General features: G+C 40.1%; 1 protein-coding gene and 1 long non-coding RNA gene across 9 annotated transcripts in view; one reads left to right on the top strand and one right to left on the bottom strand.

Annotated features, from left to right (window-relative positions):
• The window catches only part of POU6F2 (POU class 6 homeobox 2), a 459,108-nt gene that overhangs the window by 84,700 nt on the left and 346,945 nt on the right, over positions 1-27,463 (bottom strand). The gene's annotated exons all lie outside the window — the stretch shown is intronic.
• LOC139082758 (uncharacterized) lies at positions 658-27,329 on the top strand. Its single transcript, XR_011538965.1, has 4 exons — positions 658-827; positions 5,810-5,927; positions 25,311-25,424; positions 27,033-27,329. It is a non-coding gene; the product is annotated as an uncharacterized lncRNA (long non-coding RNA).

Raw genomic sequence — 27,463 nt, 5'->3', positions numbered from 1 at the left:
ATAATCTATGAGAAAGAGACAGTATTACTCAGGGTTCTCCAGAAAAATGGAACCAATAGGCTGTATAGATACATATATAGAGAGAGAGACCGATTAATTTTAAGGAATTGGTTCATGTGAATATGGAGGCTGGCACGTCCAACGTCTGCAGGGTGGATGGCAGGCTGGAGAGCCAGGGAAGAGCTGTTGAGGTTCACATCTGGAGGCTGTTGGGTGCAGAATTTCCTCTTGCTCAGGGGAGGTCAGCTTTCTGCTCAGTTCAGTCCTTCAAGTGATTGGTAGTGGTCCATCCACAATGCGGAGGGCAACCTGCTTTACTAATTTAAATGTAAATCTCCTCCAAAAAACATCTCACGGAAACATCCACAATAACGTTTAATCACGTGTCTGGACACCAGGGCCCAGTCAAGTAGACACATAGATTTAATCATCACGAGGACTAATTTAAGAGGGAGGGAGAACGGTGGAGATGAGGCACCATTGACCAAGGCAGTGGTACCCATTTACAGCAAAATAGAGAGCATCCAAGTGAATAACTCTGAGTGATCCAGGAGCACCCCACTCTTACTACATCTTCCTCTGCCTCTGCCTGGCCTTCTAAATTCTACTAGAACTTTAGAGCCTTGCTCAAATTCCGCCGCCTCCAGGAAGTCTTTCAGACATTCCAGCTCTCAGTGGGCTCCTCTTTGGGTCTCTGACAGCACTCGCTGTCTGCCCACACAGTTTGATTCTTCATCAGGTTCCCTCATATTGCACGTTAGTCTTGCCTTCCGGGAACATCCTTATGGTCTATATTGACAATAATGACCCAGAGTCATCAGGAAGTTGTAAGTACGTCCCCTTTCATCTACACCGGGCAATTCACACCCCTGTGACTGTCCATCTCACCAATTTGTCCATTCTGTGAAATGTTTACTTTACGGAGATGTTGAGGATAACGTGAGATAATGTTTGTGAAAGTACTTTGTAAACCACAAGGCATGATACAAATAGAAGATCTTTATTACTATGGTGCTCTGTTTAAGAAGGCAGGGGATGGGAGTAAAATGCTTTTAAATGATTTACATTTTACAAGTTTTATAGCTCAACACTAAAAGATTTAACCCTTAGCTCTTCTGGGAAAACTCAGCTATCACAGGGAACTTATTTCTTTGAGGGTGATGGATAGCCAACATTTTCCTGTGCTATCCAGATATTCTTCCATTCTGTATTTTTTGAAGAACACATCTTCTCAGATTTTAAAATTACATTTATTTTCATGGCATAGGTGTCTATTAGAGAAATGGTTTCCCAGGTTCATTATATATTTGAATGTTTAAACTTAAAATTAAATATTCAAATTTAAATGTATCTGAATATTCTAATTCATCAAGTTTTTTTTTTTTTTTTTAAAGATTTTATTTTTTCCTTTTTCTCCCCAAAGCCCCCCGGTACATAGTTGTATATTCTTTGTTGTGGGTCCTTCTAGTTGTGGCATGTGGGATGCTGCCTCAGCGTGGTTTGATGAGCAGTGTCATGTCCGCGCCCAGGATTCGAACCAACGAAACACTGGGACGCCTGCAGCAGAGCGCGCGAACTTAACCTCTTGGCCACGGGGCCAGCCCCATCTAATTCATCAACTTTTTTTGGATAAATTACATATCAAATAATTGTTTGCCACGAATGAACAGGCCTAAAATCCTCCTTGTGATTCTCAAAATATTGCCCATCTCCTAGTCTTCAACCTCTTCTTGGAATATTCTCTGCACCTTTTTTTCCCCAACAGAAATGTGGCTCTCTCCTGAGGCCACTGCTTCCCTGAAGACTTCATATGTGGTGGCTCTTATCTACCCATTCCTAGTGTCTCAGGGCCTAGAGGTGGGGTGTCCTTCTTGCTTGTCATTGGTGCTCTCAGGCCATTCTCCCTGCCATCTCCTTAAAAATCCCACCACTGAAGCTCATGCCCCTGGACTATACCACTTGCGACCCTCTGTTGCAATAACCTGTGGATCCTTAAGTCACCTCACCTCATTCCTTGAAGCTTTTGCTCCTGGTTATCTGTCACTCTCTGTGGAATTAAAACTGCTGTGTTAAGTGTGGGTGTGGGTGTGTGGGTGTGTGTGAATGTGTGTGTGTGATTTTTATGTCCTTCTGATACCCTGGCCTCTGAGTTGTCTGGCCTGCTCTCCTCTAATAAGCGTGTTCTCCACCCTATCTCAGCATCCTGTGGAAGGTCATGCTCTAGTATCGTCAATAGCCACACGCCTTCCATTGTCTCACTTACAAGCATCTTACTCTCTAGTCTCTCCCTCCTGTATTTCCAGCTCATTCCCTCTGGCACTTCAAACTCCAACAATTCTTTAATTCCACTAGAACCTATAATCCATGAATCCTACCACCTTTCTACTGTCCATCACCTCCCCACCTTTCTTCCTTATCCAGCTTAGATTTCACGGTCTGACCCTCTACCTACTCTGTGCCTAAACCGCCACAGCTGAACTTGGCTGGAGAAAACCTCACAATTGTGCTGACCAGCCTCACTTTAAACACAAAACCATTAACCTCAAGTAGACAGACCCTTGGTACCACCTAGCAACCTGATGACATTTCCCCAGTCAGATCACTCTCCCACTCCCTAGAAGGACCATTTTTACATCTCCTCATTTCTCTTCAGACCTCCAGCACCTCCTTTCCCAGTCTCATTCTTAGCTGTTGATCTTGATCCTTGTTTCACTGAGAAAACAGAGTTGATAAGAAAAGAAGCTCTACACCTTTGCATTGCTGCACACACCCACCCACAGCATCAGTTTCTGTTTATCTAGGGGTGTTTTATTCCTATGGATGAGCACATTGAGCTCCTTTCTAAAGAAAACCCTCCACTAGTGCAAAAGATCCTGTGCCTCTCACCTCTTGAATACAAGAACACCCTCGATTTGTTTCACCACATTTGTCCCCATATTGGATCACTACCATATGCATTTAAATATGAAGTTGCAGTTTCCATCTTAAAAACAACAAACCTCTCTTGACTCCACATCCTTCCAGCAAAGACCCCTTTATCTGCTTCCTTTCAAAGCAAAACGCCTAGAAAGAGTTGTGTATTCTTGATGTCTCCGATTCCTCTCTTTTTGTTCTTTTTTGAATCCACTTTAATCCCTCCAATTCATTACCACCACTCCACTGAAGTAGTGTCAAGGGCATCACTTACCTCCAGGTGCTGGCTCCCATGTTAATTCTAAGCTCTCCTTTTCCTTGATCTACCAAAACCAGTTGACACAGTGAATCACTCCTTCCTTGAAGCACTTGATTTACCTTGACCTCTGGGCAACCCCTTTTCCTACCTCACTGGCCCCTCTTCTTAGTCTTCTTGGCCAATTTCTCTTCTTCTAAGGGATTCTTAATGTTGGGGTGCTCCGGGGCCCAGTGATTGAACCTCTTTTCTATCTATGCTCACTCTCTGGGTGATTTTATCCAGGTTTATGGCTTTCGATATCAGCAGTACACTGATGAACTCCCACATTTTCATCTCCAGCATGGACTTTCCTCTAGAACTTGGTTACCCAGTTGCTCCCTCAACATTTCCTCACACTTAGTGGTCTCTGAATACAACCTGTCCAAAACTGACATCCTAAAACAAAACATGTCCCCAAAACGGCTCTTTGCATAGTCTTCCCCAACTTAACAAATGGGGAACTTTATATCTCCAGTTGCCTGGGGTCACAATCATTGGACACAACTTTGACTCCACTCTTTTTCTTATAGTCCAAAGCCAACCCATCAGCAAATCCTGTCAGCTCTTCCTTTAAAATATACGCAGAGTCTGATGACTTCTCACCGTCTCCACCACATCCAACCTGGTATGAGCCATCACCACCTTGTCTGAATTATTGTAGTAGCCTCTTAACTGGACTTCCTGTTTCTGCTCTCGACCCCTGATAGTGGTATTCTCTTCAGAGCATCTGTGGGGTTTCCTGTCGTATTCTGAGTGAACTAAAGTCCTGACAGTAGCCTACAAGATCCAAGATGATCTGGCCCCTGCCTCCTCTATAACCCATCTGCTGCCGCCCTGTCCCTCATCCACTCCACTCCAGCCCTGCCACCCTTTCTGTTCCTCCCTGGACCTGCCCAGCATCCTCCCACCCAGGGCTTTGCCCTTGTGCCCTCCCATGGAAGGTGCTTTTCTCTGTATGTTGTCAGGTTCTCTCTCAACAGATCTCTATTCCAATAGACATGTCTTCTCTGATCAGCCTATGTCAACCAGTAACCCTCTTCTCTAGCACTTTCTTTCCCTTTGATTCCATTTATTATCCCTCCCTACAATTATCAATGCTCAATACACTATATGTTTGAGGGTTTACTTGATTTTTTTTTATGTGTATGCACCCCTGCTTCCTGCCTTAGCTCCGAGAATAGAGCTTGTCATCTGCAGATTCTCAATACGTCGTTGTTGAATGAATGAATGTGTGACTCAAAGCATCAAAATGCATCAGAAATCTAACATGGAACCTGAAAAAAAGGTCCCAAAATGATAAGATCTGGGTCAATTTGCCATAGAATCTTCTGTGAGTCTCAGGATTCCATGAATGCTCCTGGTTTTGCTCTTCTAAGCAGACACACTCAGAAAGCAGGGCCTAAGAAGGGGGGACCCTGGCAAGTTCTCCCTTGGGCCACTTGACCCTTATATACATTGGAATAAACATTTGCGTTTCTTGCCTTCCTCACTCCCTTTTTTTCCCTGGAAGTTGACAGCTTTCAATAGGAAATAAAAAGGCATTGCCTAACGCATGGTCTCTGAATTTTGGTCAGGACTGGAAACTTTTGAGATTTTATGGGAACTTTGGATTTTATTGGAAATTTATTCCAATTTTATTGGAAACTTTGTATTTTAGTGGAAGGTGTTTTTCAAGCAATTTAAGACTAAATTATAATTTTGATTGGATTTGCTGAAATAGCAGCTCCATGTTCCCAGACAAAGGATGGCAAGGACTCCTGTAGAAACATAGCCTGTGACCTAACACCCACACTCAGACCCGCTGCCAAGTGATGGCGCCAAAAAGGGGTCGGGCCCCGTCCTGCATGGCCAGGCGCGTTGTCCACTGGCAGCTTGTGAAGGACATGCTTTCTCTATGTGACAGAGATACTTTCTGTGGGTCCTCCCCATAGTCTGACCCACTCGCTTCTGCAAATAACCTCAGGTCCTCTCTAAAACCAGAACTCAAACATTTATGGGTGTTCTTTTTTCAGACTCAAGAGCTTGCGATTTCACTGTGACCTCTTCAAACTGAGCAAGTAGGGCGAAGCGGTGAGAGAAACATGGTTTTTTTTAGGGCTGTTTCCTGGCTCTCACTGTGAGTTACATAAAAAGGGAAGGAATAAACTTTAAAATGTTTTTTGAACTGTCATTTGATGATGTGTTCTGCAATCTTCAGAAAATAGGTACATGTTACTACCACATTAGGGAGAAAATAAGTTAAATAAAAATTTCCAGCAGCATGCCTGAAGGCTATCATATTGTCACTCGGTAATCGGTTTCTGAAAATCCCCAAATGCATTTTAGTGGGTCTGCAAGCCTTCAACTTTCTGGATCACATACCATACTCAGTACACCCAAAAGAAACAGAGGCAGTCAAACCGACAGATTCTAATTTGGAAACCGAAAAGTGAATCTTCTATGGTTTTGGAAGGTAAAAAAATGACAGTCTTGCCTCTTCTCCTGAAAACTTATCTATAATTACTCTTTGCGGTAGAAAAAAAGCAGCATACTTGCTGTGTGCAACACTTGAGTTTTAAAAGCTCCCTTTGCTTAATTAATTCATATTTTTATCGGTAGGTCAAGAAGTCTGCTTTTCAGAGCTCCCATCTACAATTTACGCAGCAAATCTTGATTTATAAGACAAATTGCGGCTGAGCACAGAGAACACAGGGAACGTGCCACATACATATAGAAAGTAAGTTTTCCAGTGAGGGCTTCATTAGATTAAAATCTTTTGCTTCTTTGTGGGATGTTCCTTCTCTCCTGTTGAATTTCTGAGTTCCCTCAGGCCAAGAGGAAAACCCAGACTCTCCAGCCCTTCAGACTACTGTGCATCTCAGGAATGCTGAGGGGTCCAAGCTGGTCCAGCTCTCTGTGCACACTTAGAACAGAGAAATGGATGCCTTTGCAGGGTCTCCAAAGGCAGCAGTCTCCCTGAGAACAGAGATGTGAGGGGGCCCAGTGAATTCAGTCCGCAGAGGAAAGGAGAGAAGGGGAGCAAAAGAAAGATTCGCAGAGTGGCTTTATCTGTGGTATTGAAGCCTCAGGACAAATGAGTGCGCCATGTAATACTTCACAGTTGTAGAAAGTCAGAGAAAGTTTATGTGTGACTTCAAAGTTTCTACTCTTCTCATCTTAAACTATATACCTGAAGTTGACAGAAACTCTTTACATTTAATGCTCTATTTTCTTTCATCAACTGTATGTGGCTTGTATCTCACTGCTCCATAAGAATACATTCAGTATATTTGTTAAGACAGTCTTTGCCTAATATGAAGTAACCAATGCTAATTAACAAAATCCTAATGAGTAGATAACTGCATTGAGGGCAGTATATCTCAAAAGGGAGATTTTCCCTTGGTTAATATTTCACGTGTACTTTAACAGTAGGAAGATATTATCTGAAAATGCAATTCTAAATAAGGCCGTTAGCTACCCCCTTGAAACGTATGTACCTGACTACTTCACTGCAGACAAATCTTGCACATAAAATATAAAAATCGCCTGTGTTGCCTTTGAAATCTGATAAATATTTATTATCAATGCTGTTTGCTTTTAATCTGTTCAGGATATCATTTTCCAGCTTCTTAGTAGTTAAACAAAAATGGCATTTACATTACAATATTGCTTGCCAACAATCTCATTTTCTGGTTTAGTCAGCAGCCTTTTCTGCTTGATTAGTCTTTAATTATACAAATACCTACATATTAAAAAAAGTTTTCTTTTTTCCATACTTTGAGCATGTAATTATTTTCTCTTGCATGCAATAACCTTTAATTTTAGGATTAAGCAACTGATTCTTTTTAGTATGGATGGGCCTTTTCAAGTGTTAAAGCAAATTTGGTTATTGTATTATGAGAAAAATTAACTTTGGGGAACGTCTCATCAGTGCATTTGACAGTACCCCGATCAGCTGTTACAGAAAGCACGGGGCATCCGAAAGATAAAACAAAACTTCAGTCCTCTAGTTTTTTTTCCTATTTCTCCCTGTCTCTTTGGCCTAGAAATGTGATAATTTAAGCAATTAAAATCTGCATAAACCTGTTTTCCTCTTTCCGCAAATTAGGGCCAAGAGTGGATGTTTTACATAAAAAATATTTTAATACAAAGTCTGTTTATAGTTCTAGTAGGAAAACCCACAAATTGTAAACTTTTATAATCAAAGGTTTTCCTATAATAAATCCACAGAATGTTTAAAAACATAGGAGTATCTTGTTGACTTAGCTGGTATCTCTCTCTGCATCACCATGCCCAATACTTGGGGCCAGTGAAAACCAAACAGCAATGAGATTTGGAAGGGGTAACTCATGGTCCAAAACCAAACAGTATAGATGGGGGAGATCCTTTAGATACTGTCTGACACACTGTTGATACTTATTCCACAATAGTTTCCTTCTCTCTCCTCTCATACCAAACCCAGGAAAAACATCATCTATTCCCTTATGGGAGTCATCTCAAGGAGTGAACTCAACTAAGAACTTCACATCATTCAATTAGCTACATTAAATACGTACCACGTTCAAGGTTCTGTATCAGGCTTGAAGGATATAGAGGCAAATATGACTCACAGACACATTAAACCAAGCCCACGCAGTAAGACTTTACCCTGTGTTTAAAGAGCTGCCAAGAAGATATCTTAACTTTCTTCCACCATCTATTCCAAAGTTTAATTCAGCTGGTGATAAAAGCATCTTTCCCTCATACCCCATTTTCATACAGAAGTACAATCTCCTTTTTGTTCTATCCTCAGAGTTGACCACAGAATCTCAGAGTGGGACAGGACCACCAAACTCATCTGGCCCAACACCTCTACACTATCAGAGAACCACTAAAGTGGTTCCTGATTTTTCCTGAGGGGCATCTTGCTGGCTCAACAGATGGCACACCCCATCTTTGCACACATCTCTTGGGAAGCTCTGTTTTGTAACCACTGGTCCTGGTTCTACCACTGTGGGCATTTTATTGTTGCTAGGATACAGCAATAAGCAAAACAAAGTCCCCGTGATGATGAAATTTACATTCTAGTTGGAAAAAAAATAAGCAAATGAATATACACTATGACAGGTTGTGATAGGTCCTCTGAAGAAAGATGGAGGAAAGGAAGAAAGATGAAGGAACAGAGATGCCATATGTACAATTTTATATGAGATGGTAAGGGAAGGACTCTTTGATGAGGCAAAATTTAAGCCAAGACTTGAATGAAGTGAGGAGCAAGCTAGACATCTGAGGGAAAAGCGTCCAGGCAGAGGGAACAGTCAGCACAAAGGCCTTGGAGCACAAACAGAGAAATACTATCAACTCATGTAACTCAAGCTCCTTTACAGCTAAGACTCCTCTCCAAATTCTCCAAATTCTTTTAGATGTTTCTCTTATTTCTAAATAATATGCTTAAATTGTTTTTCTCAATTTGCCTACTTTGGGCATTACCTATTGACTTCCAATATGAAAGATGAAAATTGAACCACACTTTCTTTTCTTTTGTTTTTTCTTTTTCTTTCTTTTTTTTTTCTGTTTTATCTCCCAAAATCCCCCCTAGTACATAGTTGTATATCTTAGTTGCAGGTCCTTCTAGTTGTGGCATGTGGGACGCTGCCTCAACGTGGCCTGATGAGGGGGGTGCCGTGTCCGCGCCCAGGATCCGAACCAGCGAAACCCTGGGCCGCCACAGCAGAGCGTGTGAACTTAACCACTCGGGCACGGGACCGGCCCCAGCACACTCTATTTTCCTTCCTCCTATCTTACTTCATTCTCCCAACAGAGTTTCTGATTCAATCAGAATTTCTTTTTGTGACTGTATCACTTCTGTTTCTTGCTGAGCCTATTAGTAACCATGACTATCCTTCCTTTCTTACAGAAGTTTTTGTTCTTACCAAAGTTAATTATGGCTTTTCTGTTTATTTGCTTAGTATTTTTTTTTTTTTTTTGATTCTCTCCAAACTCAGTACAGGAATGGTAAAACCTCTCTAAACACTGTGTCCATCAGGTCAACCATACCAAGCATTCGTGTAGTTTCTCTTCTGCTCCCTTTCGTTTCCCTCCCTCGCCTCTTCTCTAGGGACACCCCTCCTGAACCCTCCATATCCCCACCCCAAGAAGGACTGGTTGCTTTCTAAGTCCACTGTGTAACTGTCAGCCTAAGATTCCTTTTTTGCCCGTTTCTTCTGATAAACCTCCCATCTTCCTCTTTTTGGGTTTACTATCATGTTTCCGTGGAATACTTCCCTCAGTAGAGTTGATGAAGGATGCACCACTGATCAATTTGAAATAAATTTTCTAGAGACACTGCATCTAAATCTTTAGTTTACCCTCACATTTGAGAGAGAGCTCGGTAGTATATAAAATACAAGTTGAAAACCATTTTCCCTCAGAATTTTGAGGGCATTGCTTCATTGTCTTCCAGCTTCTAGTTTTGCCATGGAAACCCAATGCTATTCTGATTCCGGGTTCCTTGTATTTTACCTGTTCCCTCCCCCTCCTCTAGAAAATGTTCACAATGATGTGTTTGAGGTCGGTTTCTTTAAAATCGATTAGGTCATGCATTCAGTGAGGCTTTCAATGAGTTAATATCCTTCAAGTCTGGAAATTTTCCTTGAATTATTTCTTCAATAATTTCATCTCTTTTTTTTTTTTCCTGTTCTATTAGTTATAAGTTGGACCTCCTGGATTGATCTGCTTTTCTCTCCCTGTTTTACTCCTTTGCTCTCTTTTTTTCCCCTTCTCTGTCCTTCTGTTCTACATTCTGAGGGATTTTCTTTACTTCATCTTCTAAACCTTCTACCGAACATTTATTTCTGGTATTATTTTAACTGTTATCCAAATGTTCTCTGAATTATTTCCTAAATGTTCCTTGTGTAGAGCACCTTTTAATGTGTTTTTTGGATGCATAGTCTTCTCTATGGATATACTCCAAGATATTAAGTTTTAAGTATTATAAAGTTTTTCTCCTTCCTATATTGTCTACATTTCCTATAAATTCCTTTTACACTCCCCTCCCACCCCCACCCCCCAGTTTATTCTGGTTTCTGATTTCAGACAAAGGCATTTCTCAAATATCTAGTCATTCTTTATTGTCTTTTTATACATAAGGATAAGGCAGGGACCTGGCTATGTTGTTGGAGACCCCAAATATCGATAACTGAGTCTTTACTTTCTGATTAGCTGGGCAGTTTCTCCAGAGAGGAACCCAACAATTACCTGGGGTGGTCAGGTAGGGAGGTGGTGGGATACCTGTGTATAGTCTGAGTGGCCCAACGAGGCCAGGTCTAATCATTCTGGATGTAGAGTTTCCCACGATGCCCTGGTCATTAGTAAGGAGCTCTCCCCAGCATAGAGCCACACCTTATGTGTCCAGGTCTAGAGTCCCTCTTCATTTCTCATGCACAAAACTGCTGGAGAGATAAGTTGGCTGTCTGCTTGGATTGGGGAAAATGCTGAGGGTTTAATGGTTCATTATGCAGTGATTAACAAATCCCCTGGTTTCCAGCAACTTACGCCCCACATCCCCATCTTCCACAGTGTCTCCAGCCGCTAAGGCTTTTGGGGGCTCCAGAGTTTCTGTACTTCTCACTGTCTCTCTCTCTCAGGCCTTTGGTATTTAGCTTTCTCAGCTTGGTTAACTCTTCCACCTGCTTTTCCACAATTTTGTTGACATTACTTGTCCACTGTTGTGTTTTCACCACTTCTCTTTGCCCTTTTGGATTTATACCATTTAAAAAAAATTCCATTAATCTCATTTTAGTGGCATTTCAGGAGGGCATTGAGAGAAATCCACATAGTCAATCTACCCAATTTAATAGGAAGTCCTCCCAGTTTTTTCTTTTTGAGAATTGGAAAGACCTTTTCCATTCTTGGTTTTCTAGTATCTTTTCCCTTCTTTACAATTCTTCAGATATTAACATCCATTTTCAGTTATTTAATCTTTCAGTTGAAAACTCTGAGTTTCTTAAGACACTGTGTCTCAACCCATTCACCATTTTTTGAGTATAGCTCCTGAGTCTTAAGTAACCTATCTTGACCTAATAAATTGCTTACAATTCTATAGGATAGGTGTTCTTAAACATCATTGATCATCAAAATCACTGGCTCCACCCCAGAGATTCTGATTTTGTAGTTCTCGGGTTGGGCGAGGGGAAATCTATATTATTAAAGAATTCTAGGTGATTAAAACTTTTTTTCTTATGGAAAATTTTAAACACATATAAAAGAAGAGACAACGGTATGATTAACTCTCCTGGGCACATCATTCAGCTTCAGTAATTACCAACTCATGGCCCATCTTCTTTCATCTGTACCCCACCCAACCACCCCTACCCATATTAGTTTTTTTTCCTCCCACGCATGTCATTTTAGAAAAAAATCCAAGATATCCTATAATTTCATTTGTAAGTATTTCCGTATGTATCTTCAAAAGACACTCTTAAAAAATAACTATGTACCACCATCACATCTAAAAATATTAAAAGCAATCCCTTAACATCATCAGATGTCCAGTCAGGGGTTACATTTCCTAATTGTCTCATAAATGCCATCCTTCTTCCTTTTTACAGTTTGCTTGAATTGTAATCTAAATAAGGTCCACATAATGAAACGAGTTGCTGTGTCTTTTGATGTACAGGTCCAATACCCCAGCCCTTCTTCTCTTTCTCTGTCTCTCTCTTTTTCTCACAATTTATTTGTTGAAGAAACCTCCCCATGTGGTTTTGATGTGTGGCCAATCTGGGAGTCATGATGCTCTGAGCACCCTCAGGGGCCACCCAGAAGGAGAGAGTCCAAACAGTCAGTCCTCTGAGCCTCTACCCTTGTTTATGAAACCTTGTAACCTTTCCTCTCTGTGTCACCTGCAAACCTTTTAATAACATTGCATTTTGGCTCTCGTTCATCCTGAGATATAAGAAAAGCATTAGTTCTTTTTTAACATGTATGTGTGTGATTTCTTTTCCTCGCCTTATAATATACGTGTTTATCCTTATTGAACATCATCTCTTTTTGCGAGGGGCCCTCTCTGTTCTAAATTATAATTCTGCTACCATGGTGTTGGTCACCGCAGTCAAGATCTGAGAACCATCCGCATGAGGTTTTTCCAAGTCATTTGGAAGAAGAAGGTGTCTTGTATGGCCCTATATTCAAGGATTCTTTTGTCTCAAGTAGGATCACATTTGAAAAATTAGTTAAGTAGTGCACTCGAGAGAACACAACGTATTTATAAGAATTACTATTTCCATCTTTTCATTAAATTAAGAAGACATCCAGACATCTGGACTCTTGTGGTGCACAGTGGAGTGAAATCAGGGGGAGGCATGTGGATGAATGTTGGAGCTGACATAGTGAGCACGGGCTCGGGATAAGGTGCCCAAATAATTTATCATCTAAGCCAGGTCGGTTCTGAGAGTGAAACAGGTGCTGTTACTAATTACATTGGACAACAGACAAGCACAGAGACTGCCCTGGTTCAAAGCACGTGTGAGGTCCCCCAGGGTGGAGCGAGACAGCCTGGGCCCAGATCCCAGCTCCAGCTCTTACCAACTGTGGGCTTTCAGTGCATTGCCAGCTTTTCTGAGCCTTAGTTTCCTTCCTCTTAGAAGTGACCTCAGGCATCGGTAGGAAAATGTACAAAACACCTAGCACAGCGCCCGGCATGGGTTAAACGCTCAACAGTGCTTCTATTTTTTAAACTGGATCATCATTTTGCTACTGGGAGAATCTGGATGTGTTTGTCCATTGTACCAGTGGAGTTTGGGATAGCCAGAACGTGTCATGTGAGAGTCTCTAGTCTCCACTGGTGGTGACCTGAGGTACACCTACGGGGAGAGGTCCACTTTCATTTTCCTCGGGTCTTTTATCTGCTTTATAACAGTTTTAAGTTTGGGAAAATATGATTTAACTTACAGACCAATTAGATCTATAAAATTTTTAGAATACCTGCTCCTCTATCTATTATAGTGTGAATATCAAGACCCACCATGTGCTGTCGATGGCGGGGAAAAGTAAACAGAAGATTCAGTAGAAAATGGTGGTCCTTGCTTTAGTGTAAATTTCCTCCCAAACGAAAGAAGCTGATTTAAAGGAATCTAAAGCAAGTCTGCTTTTCCCAAAGCCCATTGAGAAGACAGTGCAAAGAACAATGGGGTTAAAACACTTTCAAAGGAATCATAATCATAACACAAGCTAAGGTTTTTATAGTCCTTACTGTGTGCCAGGCACTGTTCTAAATATGAAAATAAATAGGTAGCATTTCTTTCATTAGTAATTGTTATGTTCCTTGAGTGATTTTGCAAATAAATTTAAGATAGTCTGATACAGGCACTTACCTATTTGTGAAATGAGTAACCATTGCATGAGAAACATCACTGACAACAGTTATTGACAGTCCTGGGATGTACAGAGTTGTGAGACATAGTGTCTATTGAGACATAGTGGGGTTAGAATTCAAGTAAGATAACCAATGTGTCCATAAGAAAGATGAAAAAGAAAAAAAAACAAGACTCAAATTGCACATGCTAAGTGCCCAGGGTGTGAGTTCAGAGGATGGAGCACCTATTGAGAGCTGGACCACCATGGGTGCCTCATGGAAGGAGTAGAAGTGAAGGGGGCCACGAGGGACCCGTGGTGAGGAGGACAGCGGGTGCTCCTGGCAATGGGCGTGGCAGCCACACAGCCAGGGAGGTGGACTGTGCAGGACACATCATGCCTGGGGAGAGGCTGAGTGAGCGAAGGGAGGTGGCAGACCGCGTGGAGAGTAGGGCCAGAGTGCCCAGGTTTAAAGGCCGAAAGAAAGGCTTTGAGCATGAGTGATGTGAACAATGGGTGCTTTTATGACGGTTAGCTTGGCAGTGGTTTGCAAAGTTGATTATAGCAGGGAGCAAACAGAAGTACGAAGGTGTGGGAGGATGGTGCTGGCTCTGTCCTGGGGACCGACCAGGTGGGAGAACTGAGGAAAGTTCCAGGTACCTCAGGCATGGAGCTCTACATCCCATGATTTCCCTGACCAGGGCCCATGGACCTAGCTTCTGACCTGAGAGGCTTTTCCCCTCGTTAAATCTTCCAGGAACCTAAATTAGTCAATTAATCCGCATGGGCCCTGTGCGTCGTTCCTACCATTTTCTCTCTCCCCTTTCACTCTCTTTAGGATTGTCTACTCATTTTGGTGGGACTACGTGGTCAGCTTTTATATATTATTTACTTCTTCAATTTAATAGGTTAAACTATTAATTTTCTGTGAGTTTTTAAACACATGGGTAGTGGTATGATGTTGAATCTTGAAGTTCTCTGCAATGTTGGGGGGAGGTCGTGAGCGATGGCGGCATTATTTTTTTGGCCTTTTTTGACTGTTGGGGAGGGTGTTTAGCATTTAGAGCTCATTATCACATTCAGTTATGTTGGAACATGGATAAACCTGCTTCCTGAGCTGTTGTCTCTCTAAGTCCCACCTCTGCCTTCCTGAATAGCTGGTTCTTTCAGAGTAGGGTTTTTCAAATTATTCTGACCTTGTCCCATAGTAAGAAATACATTTTACAACTCAAGCCAACACATACATACATACATACAAAAATATATATGTATGGACAAATCTCTCTCTCTCTTTATATGTAACTATACATGTATGTCTATATGTACCTAATTTAAACAAAGGCTTTTATTATTTTCTTTAAAAAATTCCAATTATAAACCACTAACCAATATATAATAACCACTGACAATGTGGTTATTACATCCTTCCCCAATCTGGGCATGTGGTCCCACCTAAAACTTCGTAAGGAATTACAGAAAGGTCCAGAAGGCATAGCCTCTTAAGTGCCAAGGCCACCTTGTCTTCTATGACTGTCTCTTTTCAAAATGGACCAGATTCATTCCCAGTGGGATGGAGAGATGATGGGAGGTTTTTCAGACTGGGGTTAAAAGGGTACAAACATCTGGTCCAGGGGTGAATAAACGGGATTTGGGCCTTGCGTCATATGGTCAAAAAGAAAAGTCTTGTTGCTCCAGAGTCATCTGATAACCACTGACTGGGTAGGAGGCCTCCCTCCCCTTGTCCGTCCCATCCACCTCTGTTTTAAGATGACTCCCCCCAAGTCAGGCTTATCTAGTTCCTTGACAAAGCACAACTGCTTGGAGAGAAGTCCTACACTGCTCTAAATTCTAACTTCGGGGAATTCCCAATGGAATGTCTAGATTGGTGTGCACTTTAGGGCCCCTTCTTTGTATCGCTAATGGGGAGATGTCTTTTGTAAACACTGAATAAATCACAGCTCAGTGTGAGGGCTAAACATTGAAAAGAATCTGGACTCAAGTATTTTCTTAAAAAGAACAGTATATTCCACCCACCTCACCCGCTGAAACACATGGCGTGGTATAAAGTGATGTTTATTTACAAGTTAGAATATGAGGACCGTGCCCTCGTGGGGACAGTCAGCTCTTACAGCTTAGGTTTCTTCCTCCTCTGTTGTGACACTTTAGATTATTTCAATCCACGCTCTAGCTGTAGAACCATGTTGGCAAGGAGATTTTTCTAAAGGTTTTTTCTCATTGCTTAGAGCCAAAGGTTTTGTCCTCTGACCTTTTGATTCCTGTTCTGTATCTAATCAATGTCAGGTCACTAGGAGTAAAACTAAAAGGAGGTTAAGTGGAAAAAACAAGAGCAAAAAGCCCAGGAAGCACAAGCCGCAAGCCTGCCTGGTCAAGTTGCAGCAGCTCACCATTTTGAAGTAGTAAGATCGCTTGGAGAAGAGAGTATTTCTCGTTTACCATCCGCCCCCTACCCACCCCCCCCCAGTTTGTTTGGTGCCTGATTTGTTTCTAGTTGCAGCAAGGAGGTCAGAGCAAGCCAGGAAAATGAATGGAATCAGCCTCCTGCCGGGCCGCCCGGAGCGGGTGGGTGTTACGGATCAGCGTAAAGCCAGCTCTCTTTTCCCGGCCCGGCCGATGTAACTCACTGGAGTGGCAAATTACATCAGACCTACAGCTGTAACCCGACATTATGATTAATTTGATCAGTAATTTCTCCTGTTTTTCATTTTAATCGGTGTGACTATTCTGCTGTGGCAGGTCTTTCAGATCTAATTAAGATAAATTTCCGAGTAAAAGACTTGGCAGACTTTCCGAGTCAAATCCAGGCAGCAAGTGTGAAGACCTATAGCCCCAGTCAATCACCTTCGGGGAGGGCCCGCGCCACACTCAGCAATCAGCCATTCACACTTAAGCAAACTCATAATCTCCAGCACTGCTTAGTCATTCTCTCAAAACGTCCCAGGCAGCAAAGGAAAGAAAGGAAAGCCCCAGACAATGTCAATTCTCACTCTATGCTCACACTCCACTGATTTGCCCAGACTACACGGATAAGCCTGCAAGTGGACATTACAGAAGCCCTGAGTTGGTGTTTCTAAAAGCGATTTTAAATATATATGGGCATATGTATGTATCAAATAAACACAAATACGTGTACACACAAATATGGAACCCACATACATATAACCATGAAGGTTTAAAGTCTACATACACACGTATAGTCTAACCCTTTAGTGCAAGCACACAGCCATCATGAATTGGATTTGCATTGGCAGGGCTCAGGAGTTTTATTTTCCCAATTTGTTTTCTTTTAGGTGCACCCATGCATTCATGTATGCGTCCTAAGGCTAGTGGCTGAGATTTATACAAGTTCTGTTAGGTTTCTGTTTTTTGAGGATGAAGGTGCTAAGGAGATTTCTTCACCCTCACCCCCCCCCCGCCCCCAAGCCATTTAATCAGCAGGACTTGCCTGTCCAATCTGGTCTCGGCAGCCACTGGGCAAGTGTGAAGGATTTGCCTGGTTTCTGGATCTACATGCCCACTTGCAGGAAACACTAAATGACAGGTTGAGAACTTCAAAAGAGTGGATGTTTTTGAAGACTTTTCTTGCATTTTATGAAGAAAACATTGTTTTACAATGATGGTACCACTCCCAATTATCATAAAGCAAATTCTCCATTCTAATAGGAAGGGCCATTTTGGAAAAGAAATATGTGACTGGAATAAAGATGCTTAATTTGAATGTCACTTTGTATGCAGTTCTCACCCCTGACTAAGGGGGTAAATAATTTCTACAAACTACTCTATAGGATCTTTCATCTCGTAAAAAGAACTATATTCTGACTCTGGCCTCTACTTTTGAGGATGATTTTGCTACTGGTTTGCATGGATTTTGGCTTTTGCTCCTGAAAGAGTGTTGACATGATGGTGTGATAGAAGTGTGGGAGATTGGAATCGGCCACCCCAAGATATGTCTGTTTGGCATGAGGATTATTTTGGGCTGGTTAACTTTAAAAACTGCAGACATGAGAGAAACTCTGAAAGTAGAAATTACCCTTTGAAGAGACATTTACATTTGTAAGGGAAAAGTCCATCTGTAAAGGTGTCTCCCTCTCTGTACCAGGAAGAAGGGGGGATGAGCTTATCTCTAAAAACTCTTATCAATGTGGAAGGCAGGGACTTAAATCTGCATAATAACCTTACTCTTATTTACTGTACTTTTCTGGTAATCTCCCATAACTGACTCCCTCTGCGCGCAACATCCTCCTTTGTCTGTAGCTGAAGATGGTATTTAAGATGAGAACCTCCACCATTTTGGTGAGTTACTCAGTTTTTCTGGGTCTCTCCCACGTATACATGTTATAAAGCTGTGTTTAATTTTCTCCTGTTACTCTGTCTCATGTCAATTTAATTCATAGCCCAGCCAGAAGGACCTAGAGTGGGTTGAGGAAATGTCTTCCTCCCCAACAGAAGACTCCTTCACCTGCTATGAGGCAGACAGTCTCAAATGCACTTTCATTGCTGCAGGAAAGATGGTAGGAACACAGGTAGGTGTGATGTTCACAGTCATACAGCTCAGCATTCTTGGGCCTAAAAATTGGAATAGGACGTTCCTACTTCTCACAGAGATCCTATTGGCTATCTCAGCTCTAATTTAGTTAGCGGTCACAGACCACATTAATCTCTTTGTACTTGAGTTTTAATTTGGTAGAAATGGTTCCAACAAAACGAGTATATTTACTAAATAACGAGAAGAATGATGTGTGGCCACATGCTCACCCCGCCCCCCCACCCCCACCCCACCCCAACTCAGAGTTACTGGTTCTTGAGCAGGGCTAAGATTGAGATTGAGATCAGGAGCTACAAGAAAGATCAGATGGGGGAAAGTGAGAGTCTTTCTTCTAACAGTGCAATTATCTCCATCTTCATCTACAAGGAAAGAAATCATTACGTGATTTACATGCGATCTCTTTAAAAAGATGGAAATCCAACAAGGAAAAAAGACTAAAAAGAGGCAGATTAGCAAGCGGACAAGGTTTTATGTCAGACAGACCTTGGTTTGCATCTTGCCTCTTATGAGTCCTTACCCCTAACTTCCTCATCTGTGAAATGGAGCTACTGAGACATCGAAGGTTCATTGAGTAGAGGTTTGCTACTTAAGATGTGGGTGGAGGACCAGGAGCATCAGCATCACCTCAGAGCTGGTTAGAAATGCAGACTCTGGGGTGGGCCTTCTACCCCAGAGCTATTGAATCAAAATCTACATTGATGAAAGTCCCAGGGGGATTCATATGCAAATAAAAACTTGAAAAGCCCTAGAATGGATTAGATGAGACAACATCTAGCAGCAGTGCAGGCATTTAATAAACTCTCAATCAGTACCAGTTATTCTTGTTTGGAGAGGATGTTCAAGTCTGAAAGGATTATTTATTTCACCTATTATATTTTCAGTATCAGATATGAATCACCAGGTCTCAGATGTTTCTGCAAATATTGGCTAATAACCCAACTTCAGAGCCTGGGAGAGGCTCGAGTGGATAACAAAGCACAGATACAGTTGTTTTCATTCTCTGATGGGCTGTGAATCTGGGGGAGGAGTACGGTTGAAGTGACATCGGCTCATTCTTTTTAGAAATGAAGACCTAGTTTTATTATATGCTGGAAGTAAAGTCAGCACCAACTCGCACAACCAACACTTCAGGTGAAAAGCATTTTCTATAAACAGGAGGTAGGAATTGGCCCTTTCAGAAATGAATGACGGGGAGCCTATTTACGAGACCACAGGTAGTTGTCCTTAACTCTGGCTCCACACTGCAATCGTCTGGGGAGCTTAAAAAAATGCTGATGCCCACTCTTTGCCCCACTTGAGTTCAAACAGAATCTCTGGGTGGGTCCTGGGTATTGGTGTATTTAAAAAATACACTCAGGTATTCCCAATGTGCATCCAATGCTGAGAACCACTGCCACTGAGTTTGGAAATTTTCTCTTGTTGGGGCCCAGGACAGGCCGCCCCAAACTATCCCACAACGGCAGATTGATTATTTTGAATTAAAGTTACTCGAGAAACAAAAAGGGCACGTGACCCTCTTGTCTCTGTTCCCCCTGAAGCAGGAAATAAATCTCACACACGAAAGGTGCTCTCCTTGCATCCTTATCACCAGAGCCAGGAATTCAGGGGCAAGAAGCCTGCGTAAACCAACCTGGTTACTTTCACTACTTCAAGCCTAAACTCTATTTAAATTCCTCTCTTATTACAGACTCCAAGCCTAAGTTTCTTTGTCCTTTCATTCCTCATAAATTTATTGTCTCTTTGTGTAAAAGAGATATATATATATATATATATATATATATATACACTGCCTGCTTTTTTCCCCTTCCTGAGCATCATTTCCCTATGATCTCCAATACGTATGTATTAAATTAGGTTTTCTCCTATTAATCTGGTCTTATGTCAATTTTATTATTAGTCCGGTCATAACAATACAATAAGGGTAGAGGGGGAATTATTCCTTCCTGACAATTTTGGCGAGCCAGCCAGGAGACCTCACTGGTTGGAAAACTGCCTTCTCCCTTGGACTGCTACAAATAAAGAGATCCCAGGAAATCTGACATAGAAGCTGGCCAAAAAAAAAAAAAAAAAAAAGGTAAGCTTTCTTACCATGTCAGCCTCCCAGATCTCTGTCTGGAGAGGTCGATGGGAATGAAAGTGGTGAGAGTTTCTTTTTTTCCCTCTCTCTCTAAATTTAGATTAGCTTGAGAAAATGTTTGTTAAACTAGTTTCTTCAGCAAAAGTGGCTCTAGTAAAGATTTAGATGAGTGGGGCTGGCCCCGTGGCCAAGTGGTTAAGTTCACGTGCTCTGTTTTGGTGGCCCAGAGTTTCACTGGTTCAGATCCTGGGTGCAGACCTAGCATGGCTCATTGAGCCATGCTGAGGCAGCATCCCACATAGCAGAACTAGAGAGATCTACAACTAGAGTATACAACTACATACTGGGGGGCTTTGGGGAGAAGAAGAAAAGAAAAAAAGAGGAAGATTGGCAACAGATGTTAGCTGTTAATAGCAAGGCCAATCTCAAGAAAAAAAAAAAGATTTGGATGATTACTCTTGATTTCTGTTGATCCCATTCCTCCTGGAGATGGTCGTTTATCTTGGCCAGCCAGAGGATACACATGCATCTGGAGGGCAGCCGAGTAGGCTGTGGATCTGAGCTTAGGAAATCTTTAAAAACTTGGCTGAACTTTGGGCTTGGTAAGTCACCATATTCTGTTCAAAAGTGGGGGAAACACATGATTCCCTGTGTTTTGGAAGAGCTGTTTAAAACCAGGGCCCCTCACAGTTAGTAAGGCTAACTCTGGGGGTGAACTGTTTCGATCTTGGGAAGCCTGTATCCTTTTCATCCTTTGCACTCTCCTTTGGGGATGCCTCTTGCATCCACGGTTAAGCCATAAAAAGCCTTATTGTTGGAGTTGCTATTAAGATCCTGCTTGTCAATGGCCAGGCAATGAATCCTTTAAATGGAAAAATTTCTAAATTGGAAACAAATTTTTAAAGAGTTCTCCTATTGGTCTAATGGCTAGCCATTGAGATTCCCTCAATAAGATGGAAAGACAGAAATTATAACAAAACTTGAAGTCTGCTTAGACCCCTTCCTATTTCCCTTCAGACATTTGCAGATATTGAAAAAAAAAAATCAGGACATTGGAAGCACAATTGTCCAGCACTTAAGAAAAAGGAAAAATATATATATAACAGCTAGACTTAGGAACTCCCTAACAAGATGAGAAAACAAAAAATTTAGACTTAAAATAAAAATCCACTATAAAACCCCATCCTTAAACTCTGGCCTCGTCTGCCTGTTTCAGCTTCCCTCTTCCTACAAGATTTTCGCAGAGCACTCCAGCCTAATCTCTAAGAGTATATAGGTTACTCATGTAAATGCTGAAGGCCAGAAAATGAATTTAACAGAAGCACCAGGACAAGCAGTAAGGCTTGCTTTGCTGGGCTCTATATTCATGCCCTGCCAACTTCAGGCTTTCCTATACAATATACTTTGTAGATATATCCAAGGATCTCCTCCCAGGGAATTCATGTCCCCTAGACAATAGCCCTTTTACCTCCACTCTGTGGCCATTCTGTAATGCCCAGTCAAGAAGAAAAAATTTTCACATTGTCCCTTCCTTTCCAAATCTGGACCCACTGATTACTGACTTTCTTTCTTTCCCTTTCTTTCCCAGGGATAGCTACTATCTTCTTGGTTGTCTTGCTTGATGTCCTAAGGGCTTGGCTTAACTTTCTGCCTGCCTGGGACAGGCAAGCTGTTGGTTCTTTCTTTTGGCTACCTTGGAACTGACTCTGGATCTTGGGAAGGTAATAACCATTGAGGATGCCTTTTGGGTCCATGGAGTTGTTTAATACCGCCGTATATATTTACTGTTTGTCCTGGCTGAAAACTGACAAGATATTTAGAAGGATTTTTTTAGTAGCTCTATGGTCAAAAATTGGCCAAATTGAAAGTTGATATTCAGAGCCTAATAGGAATTTTTTTATAGGCCTTCTTCCCTAACTTAAAACTATGTGACCAAAAGAAAGAAGCAAATTAGGGATAATGTAATTGGACAGGTAAATTACCCTATGATGTCATTTAAGTTACAACCCAATTTCTCAGGAATTGAGAACAACTATCCTTATTTTATAAATCTTTGCAAAACTGGAAATGCAGCTCTAGAGGCAGTTCAGATTCCACCTATTCCCTTTTACCAAACCCCAAACCTCCCCTATTTCTCTCGAAAGGCTTATAACCTCTCTGGGAACTCTTATCTAGACCATCCCCAAATGCTAAGACTGAAGGAAAAATTTAAACAGCAATTACCCCAAACTCCTAGGGAAAAACTTGCCTTTTTTCTCCCTGTCCCTTGAAGTTGTATGTATCACCATGTCTTTAGAACGTACAAACTCCAGGAGATAACGGTCCACAACGGCTGAGACTAGACCTGGCTAACTCAATCTGTAAAGCATAAAGTTAAAAAATAAAAAGGAAAAAATATTTTGTTTTAAAATGCAAGTTGTTAAAAAGGCTCTCAACCAAGATGTAATTCTTTAGGATTGCTTGTCTAGGGAAAATATAAACAAATCTTAAAAGTCTTCTCCATAAATATTAACAACAACAAAAGTAGGTAACCTTAACTTGTTCCATCTGCTAGAGACACAATTATTTATACACTAGCGAGTTTTGTATCATACCTGACTCATGGCTGAAATTTTTAAAATAAAAGTTATAAGATCTCTGTGTTTGTCCATATATATGTATGTCCATTGTAGATATGGTATTTTTCCACTTCTGAATGGTATGATCAAAATTCATTTCTAAAGAGCTCTATTTAATTAACTTAAAGTAAGTTTGTAGATATGGTATTTTTCCACTTCTGAATGGTATGATCAAAATTCATTTCTAAAGAGCTCTATTTAATTAACTTAAAGTAAGTTTTTATATAAATTACTTTTAAATATAACAGAAACTAACCCGAACATTTTTCAAATTAACGACGTAAAGTAATCTTTGGTAAATAAAAGCTTGTTTAAGTTTGTTGGTTTAATTAAAATAGGCATGTCTTCAGGTTTATCAGTACTGGATATAATGCAAACATACAACTTTTATTCTACCTGGATTATTAATAAAATAAGCCCATGTTATCTTTGTTACAAAATTTGACAGCGAGAATAACAAGATGATGGCTAACTCATTAATGTCTCAGGAAATTTTCATGAATAATCTAAGTATGATTGTTAAGAACAAATAAATTATATAGATGTTAAATGAAACAAGATTTTTTTAAGTGCAATAATTATATTTTATGGTATCTGTGCTTAAAAATAGCTTTCCCAAATCTTTTGGTAACTTGAAACTTTAGAGTTTTACTAAATAAAATTAAATGATGGAAAATTCATTGACTCTCTAGATCATTTCCAGATAAGATAAAATAGTAAAACATTAATTACTGAACAGAGGTTTGTCTACTTTTGGCTTCTTATAACAGAAAAACTAAAAGATAAATTTGAGTCTGTTAATAAACATGTTTTGTACTTTACTGAAAGAGTGTACTATGAAGAAACCTGTTTCTAGAAATTACAAAATGTATTCATAAGTATGCTAATATAAACAATATGGATATAACATGCAGTTCAAATTGCTTACTTGTCAGTTTTTACTAGAAACTAAGGTTTCCAAAGTTAATAATTCTAATTAATATACAAAATTAGAGCTACTAAAAATAATAAGGGAAAAATCTCTATATGCAAGGAAAATAAGATCTATGCTTTTGATTTAAAAAAAGATAGGAAGATCAGAGATACATTTTTGTTGAGAAAAAAATAATTTTGTCTCAAAATAAAGCTGGTTATTTTTAAACAAAAAACAGAACAAGGGACAAACTAAAATGGGCATAGAAAGTTATGGAAAGTTTATGAAAAAGGAATCTTTGGAAAGTGATTTTATGTATGGTCAGGACTAAGACTGGAATGAATTTAATTAAGTAAATGAGTTTTAATATCAAAAGTAAGTTGGTACAAAATTAAAATTTGGTTTTCTTTCTCTGTTAAAAGGAAAAAGGAGAGAGAGAGAGAAATATCTTACCTTATATGGTCAAGTTAACTAAAATTAAGTTTAAGAATTTTAAAAATAAGCTTTAATATCTATAGTATATTTACATAAAATTGGAACTTAATTTTCTTTTCATCTCTTAAAAGAACAAAGTATTCTTGGAATATTGGTCTGATCCTGATAAGAGATTATGAAAGGTTTTTCTTTACCTTTTTGTGTTTTATCAGAACACTTTCCTGTGCTTTATGTTGAAAGCTAAATCTTTCCTATTAAAAGAGCTAAAGTTTTGCAGCTATGTAAACTTCTGTATTTGTCTTTGAATTCTTTTTGCCACTTTGGTTTACCAGATAATTAAATATTAAGTTTCATAATTATCTGTGATTCTATTTAGCCAAATGTTTTAAAACCTCTTTGATATTTTTGACCAACTTCCCAAAATCAATTTCTAAATGAAGTGTTTTTCGACCTCTAGCCAACTTTGGGATTTTTCAGAGGATCCCTAAAATATCACAAAAAATTTATTTTCACTCCCTATAAATAGAGGGATATTAAACTAATTAGGCTTATTTGATACATTAAATTACATGGGAAGCATTGTCAAATAAAAAATAACATTAAGCCTTCTTTGTGTTGTAGCTATATAAGCATGTTATAAGAGTTCTAGAAATTATGTGAAATTCCTGGAAGTCTAATGTATCCTGGTATAAAATGCCATCTGTCATTAAAATTGAGGCTCACACTAAGAGGACTGAATTTGAATATCAGGAAAGCACCTGAGCTGACTTTCATGCAAAGGCACCAACAACAGTATCTATAAAGACTATATAGATGAAGTCCATTCCACTTCTAAAAAAAAAAAAGACCCTTCATTGCCAGAATTTCCTCTTCCTAATGTCCTTGTAACATGGCAACAGCCACTCCTGAATCAGATTAAGATGGATAAACAATGGCTGTAAATTGAACAAACAGTAAGGGCTATGGGAAACCCAAGATGGCTGCTTGGCTCTTCCTGGCTCCCTGGTAAACCTGATTCCTCAGTTTTTACATTCCTTCGCCCACCACAGAAAAAACTATCTCTGTCCCCAGAGGACTCAGAACTCCTCCCTCTTGGTCCTTTGAGCACCTGCAGCTGGATTTCATTTATTGCCACTTAGTATAGGTTATCAATTTGTTCCAGTTATTGTATATATGTTTTCCAGATGGATTGAAGCCTTCCCTTGCCACAAAGCTGATGGCCTCACGGTGGCAAAGAAAACTGTTATAAAATGTGTTTTCTACTTGGCGTATACCTTCCAGAGTCTTCAGTGATCAAGGTACCCGCTTCACTGGGCAAATCCTACAAAGCTTAACAGAACCCTGGCAAACGTCTGGGAATTATCACTGTTTCTATCATTCTTGATGATCAGGCAAAGTTGAGAGAACTCATGGGAAAACTGGATTCAAGCAGAACAAGAATTAATTACATGGCATTAAATGAACTGATGAGGATGATTATAATTTTTATGACTTTTTGTCTGGAATATTATTGTTTTATTGTCTTTGTTTTTCCACATTTAAGAAAACCGTTTTTTCTTTTATTTTTTAAAGATTGGCACCTGAGCTAACATATGTTGCCAATCTTCTTTTTTTTCTTCTTCTCCCCAAAACCCCCCAGTACATGGGCCGTCAAAGTGGAGCACGCAAATTAACCACTTGACCATGGGGCCAGCCCGCTTTTTTTCTTTTCTCTTGAGCTATTTATAACTCATAGCAATTTGGTGAATTATACCTTTGTAAGCAGAATTGAAACATTTACTTTTTCTCTCTACCTGAGCCCCCTAGAATTCAGAAAGTCTCAGTGAGTATTCTTATTTTCATAACAATATATTTATTTGCATAAGTTCAATGAGAATCTGTTCTCCTTATAACCGGACACAATTGGAAACATTGCTTATGTTACCAAGACTTTGACTGAAATGTCATGTTTGAGAGAGACATGCACAAACTCAGATATGACCAATAATTTTAAGGAATTAAGGTTGACTCTACAAAGCCAATAAAACCCCTTGGAAAAAACAGCCTCATAGCTCACTTACAGGATTCCAAGGGGCCTAAGCAGGTGAGTACAGAAGGTCACTTCCTGGTAGATACAAGAACCTCAAGATATGCTGAGAGTCTCAAGAAGAGAGGAATTCATTCAAATCTATAGGTACTGCAGGTGGAGTATTTGGTGTGGCTTCTTAGCCTCGAGAAGCTATTAAAAGTTCAATCTGTAAATTCCTTGTGAAAAGTTCTAGGAAACAAATGTAAAAGAGCCTATATAAACAATCGCTATTCTTGCTGTACTTATGTAAGTAACTTAAGCCAAGTTTATTGAAACTAGACTTATTTTGCAAACAAATTAGTCTTAATTTGACTATCTTTGATAAAAATAAGGGTGATTTTAGAGAGAAAAATTATGTTTCAGTAAAAACTATAATACATACTTGTGGATGTTAGATTCTAGTGCTATTAATTTTCCTTGAAGTTTTGTTACTTACCTAAAAACTGCACTGGATCCTAAATTCTTTTCGTTTCTTCAAATATTTGGCTACAACTCTCCAAACTAACATTTCCAACATTTCTCCCACTTTTGACTTGGAATCCTTAAGAACTAAAGCTGCCTTTTTCCCTGAAGCTCTGCAAACTGAAGCTGAACAACTTGATATAAACTTGAGATTGCCACAATAGCTCACGTCTAAACAATCTTTGTGCCTGTCACTATATGAACCACTCAGAAAGTATACCTGAACACCCAATGACATCATCAGAGACATTTCAAACTGCAAAAGATGCTTTGACCCTGACATCTAGAAATCTTCTTGACTGGCTGCCCCCTAGGCTCAGAAACTGGTTTATAATTTGCTCCAAACATTAATCTTTGTTTTTCTTTGTTTCCACAGAAAAACCTCTGATAAATGCCTGACTGCTTACACTGTAGCCCTAACTTTGGGAACCCATTGGCATCATTGCTTCCTGAAATGAGACACAACTGTTTAACTGAGCCGACCTATTTTCAAGACTAAGAAATTAATTCAAGGAAATAATGAAGCAATCTACCAGCTCAGCTTTTAATATGTAAAACTTCCAGGGAAATTTTAGAGGAGGGAACTGTTGGGGCCCGGGAAGACCACCCCAAAATATCCCACAATGGCATATTGATTATTTTGAATTAAAGTTTACTTGAGAAGCAAAAAGTACATGTGACCCTCCTGTCTCTGTTCCCCCTGAAAGCAGGAAATAAATCTCCCATGTGAAAGGTACTCTCCTTGCAAGCTTATCACCAAAGATAGAGAATTTAGGGCTGAGAAGCCTGTACAAACAAACCCTGTTA

Source organism: Equus przewalskii, chromosome 4 (assembly GCF_037783145.1).
Source record: "Equus przewalskii isolate Varuska chromosome 4, EquPr2, whole genome shotgun sequence".
NCBI lineage: Eukaryota > Metazoa > Chordata > Mammalia > Perissodactyla > Equidae > Equus > Equus przewalskii.
Note: the sequence above shows the minus strand (reverse complement) of the source record. Positions and strands in the feature narration are given on the sequence as shown.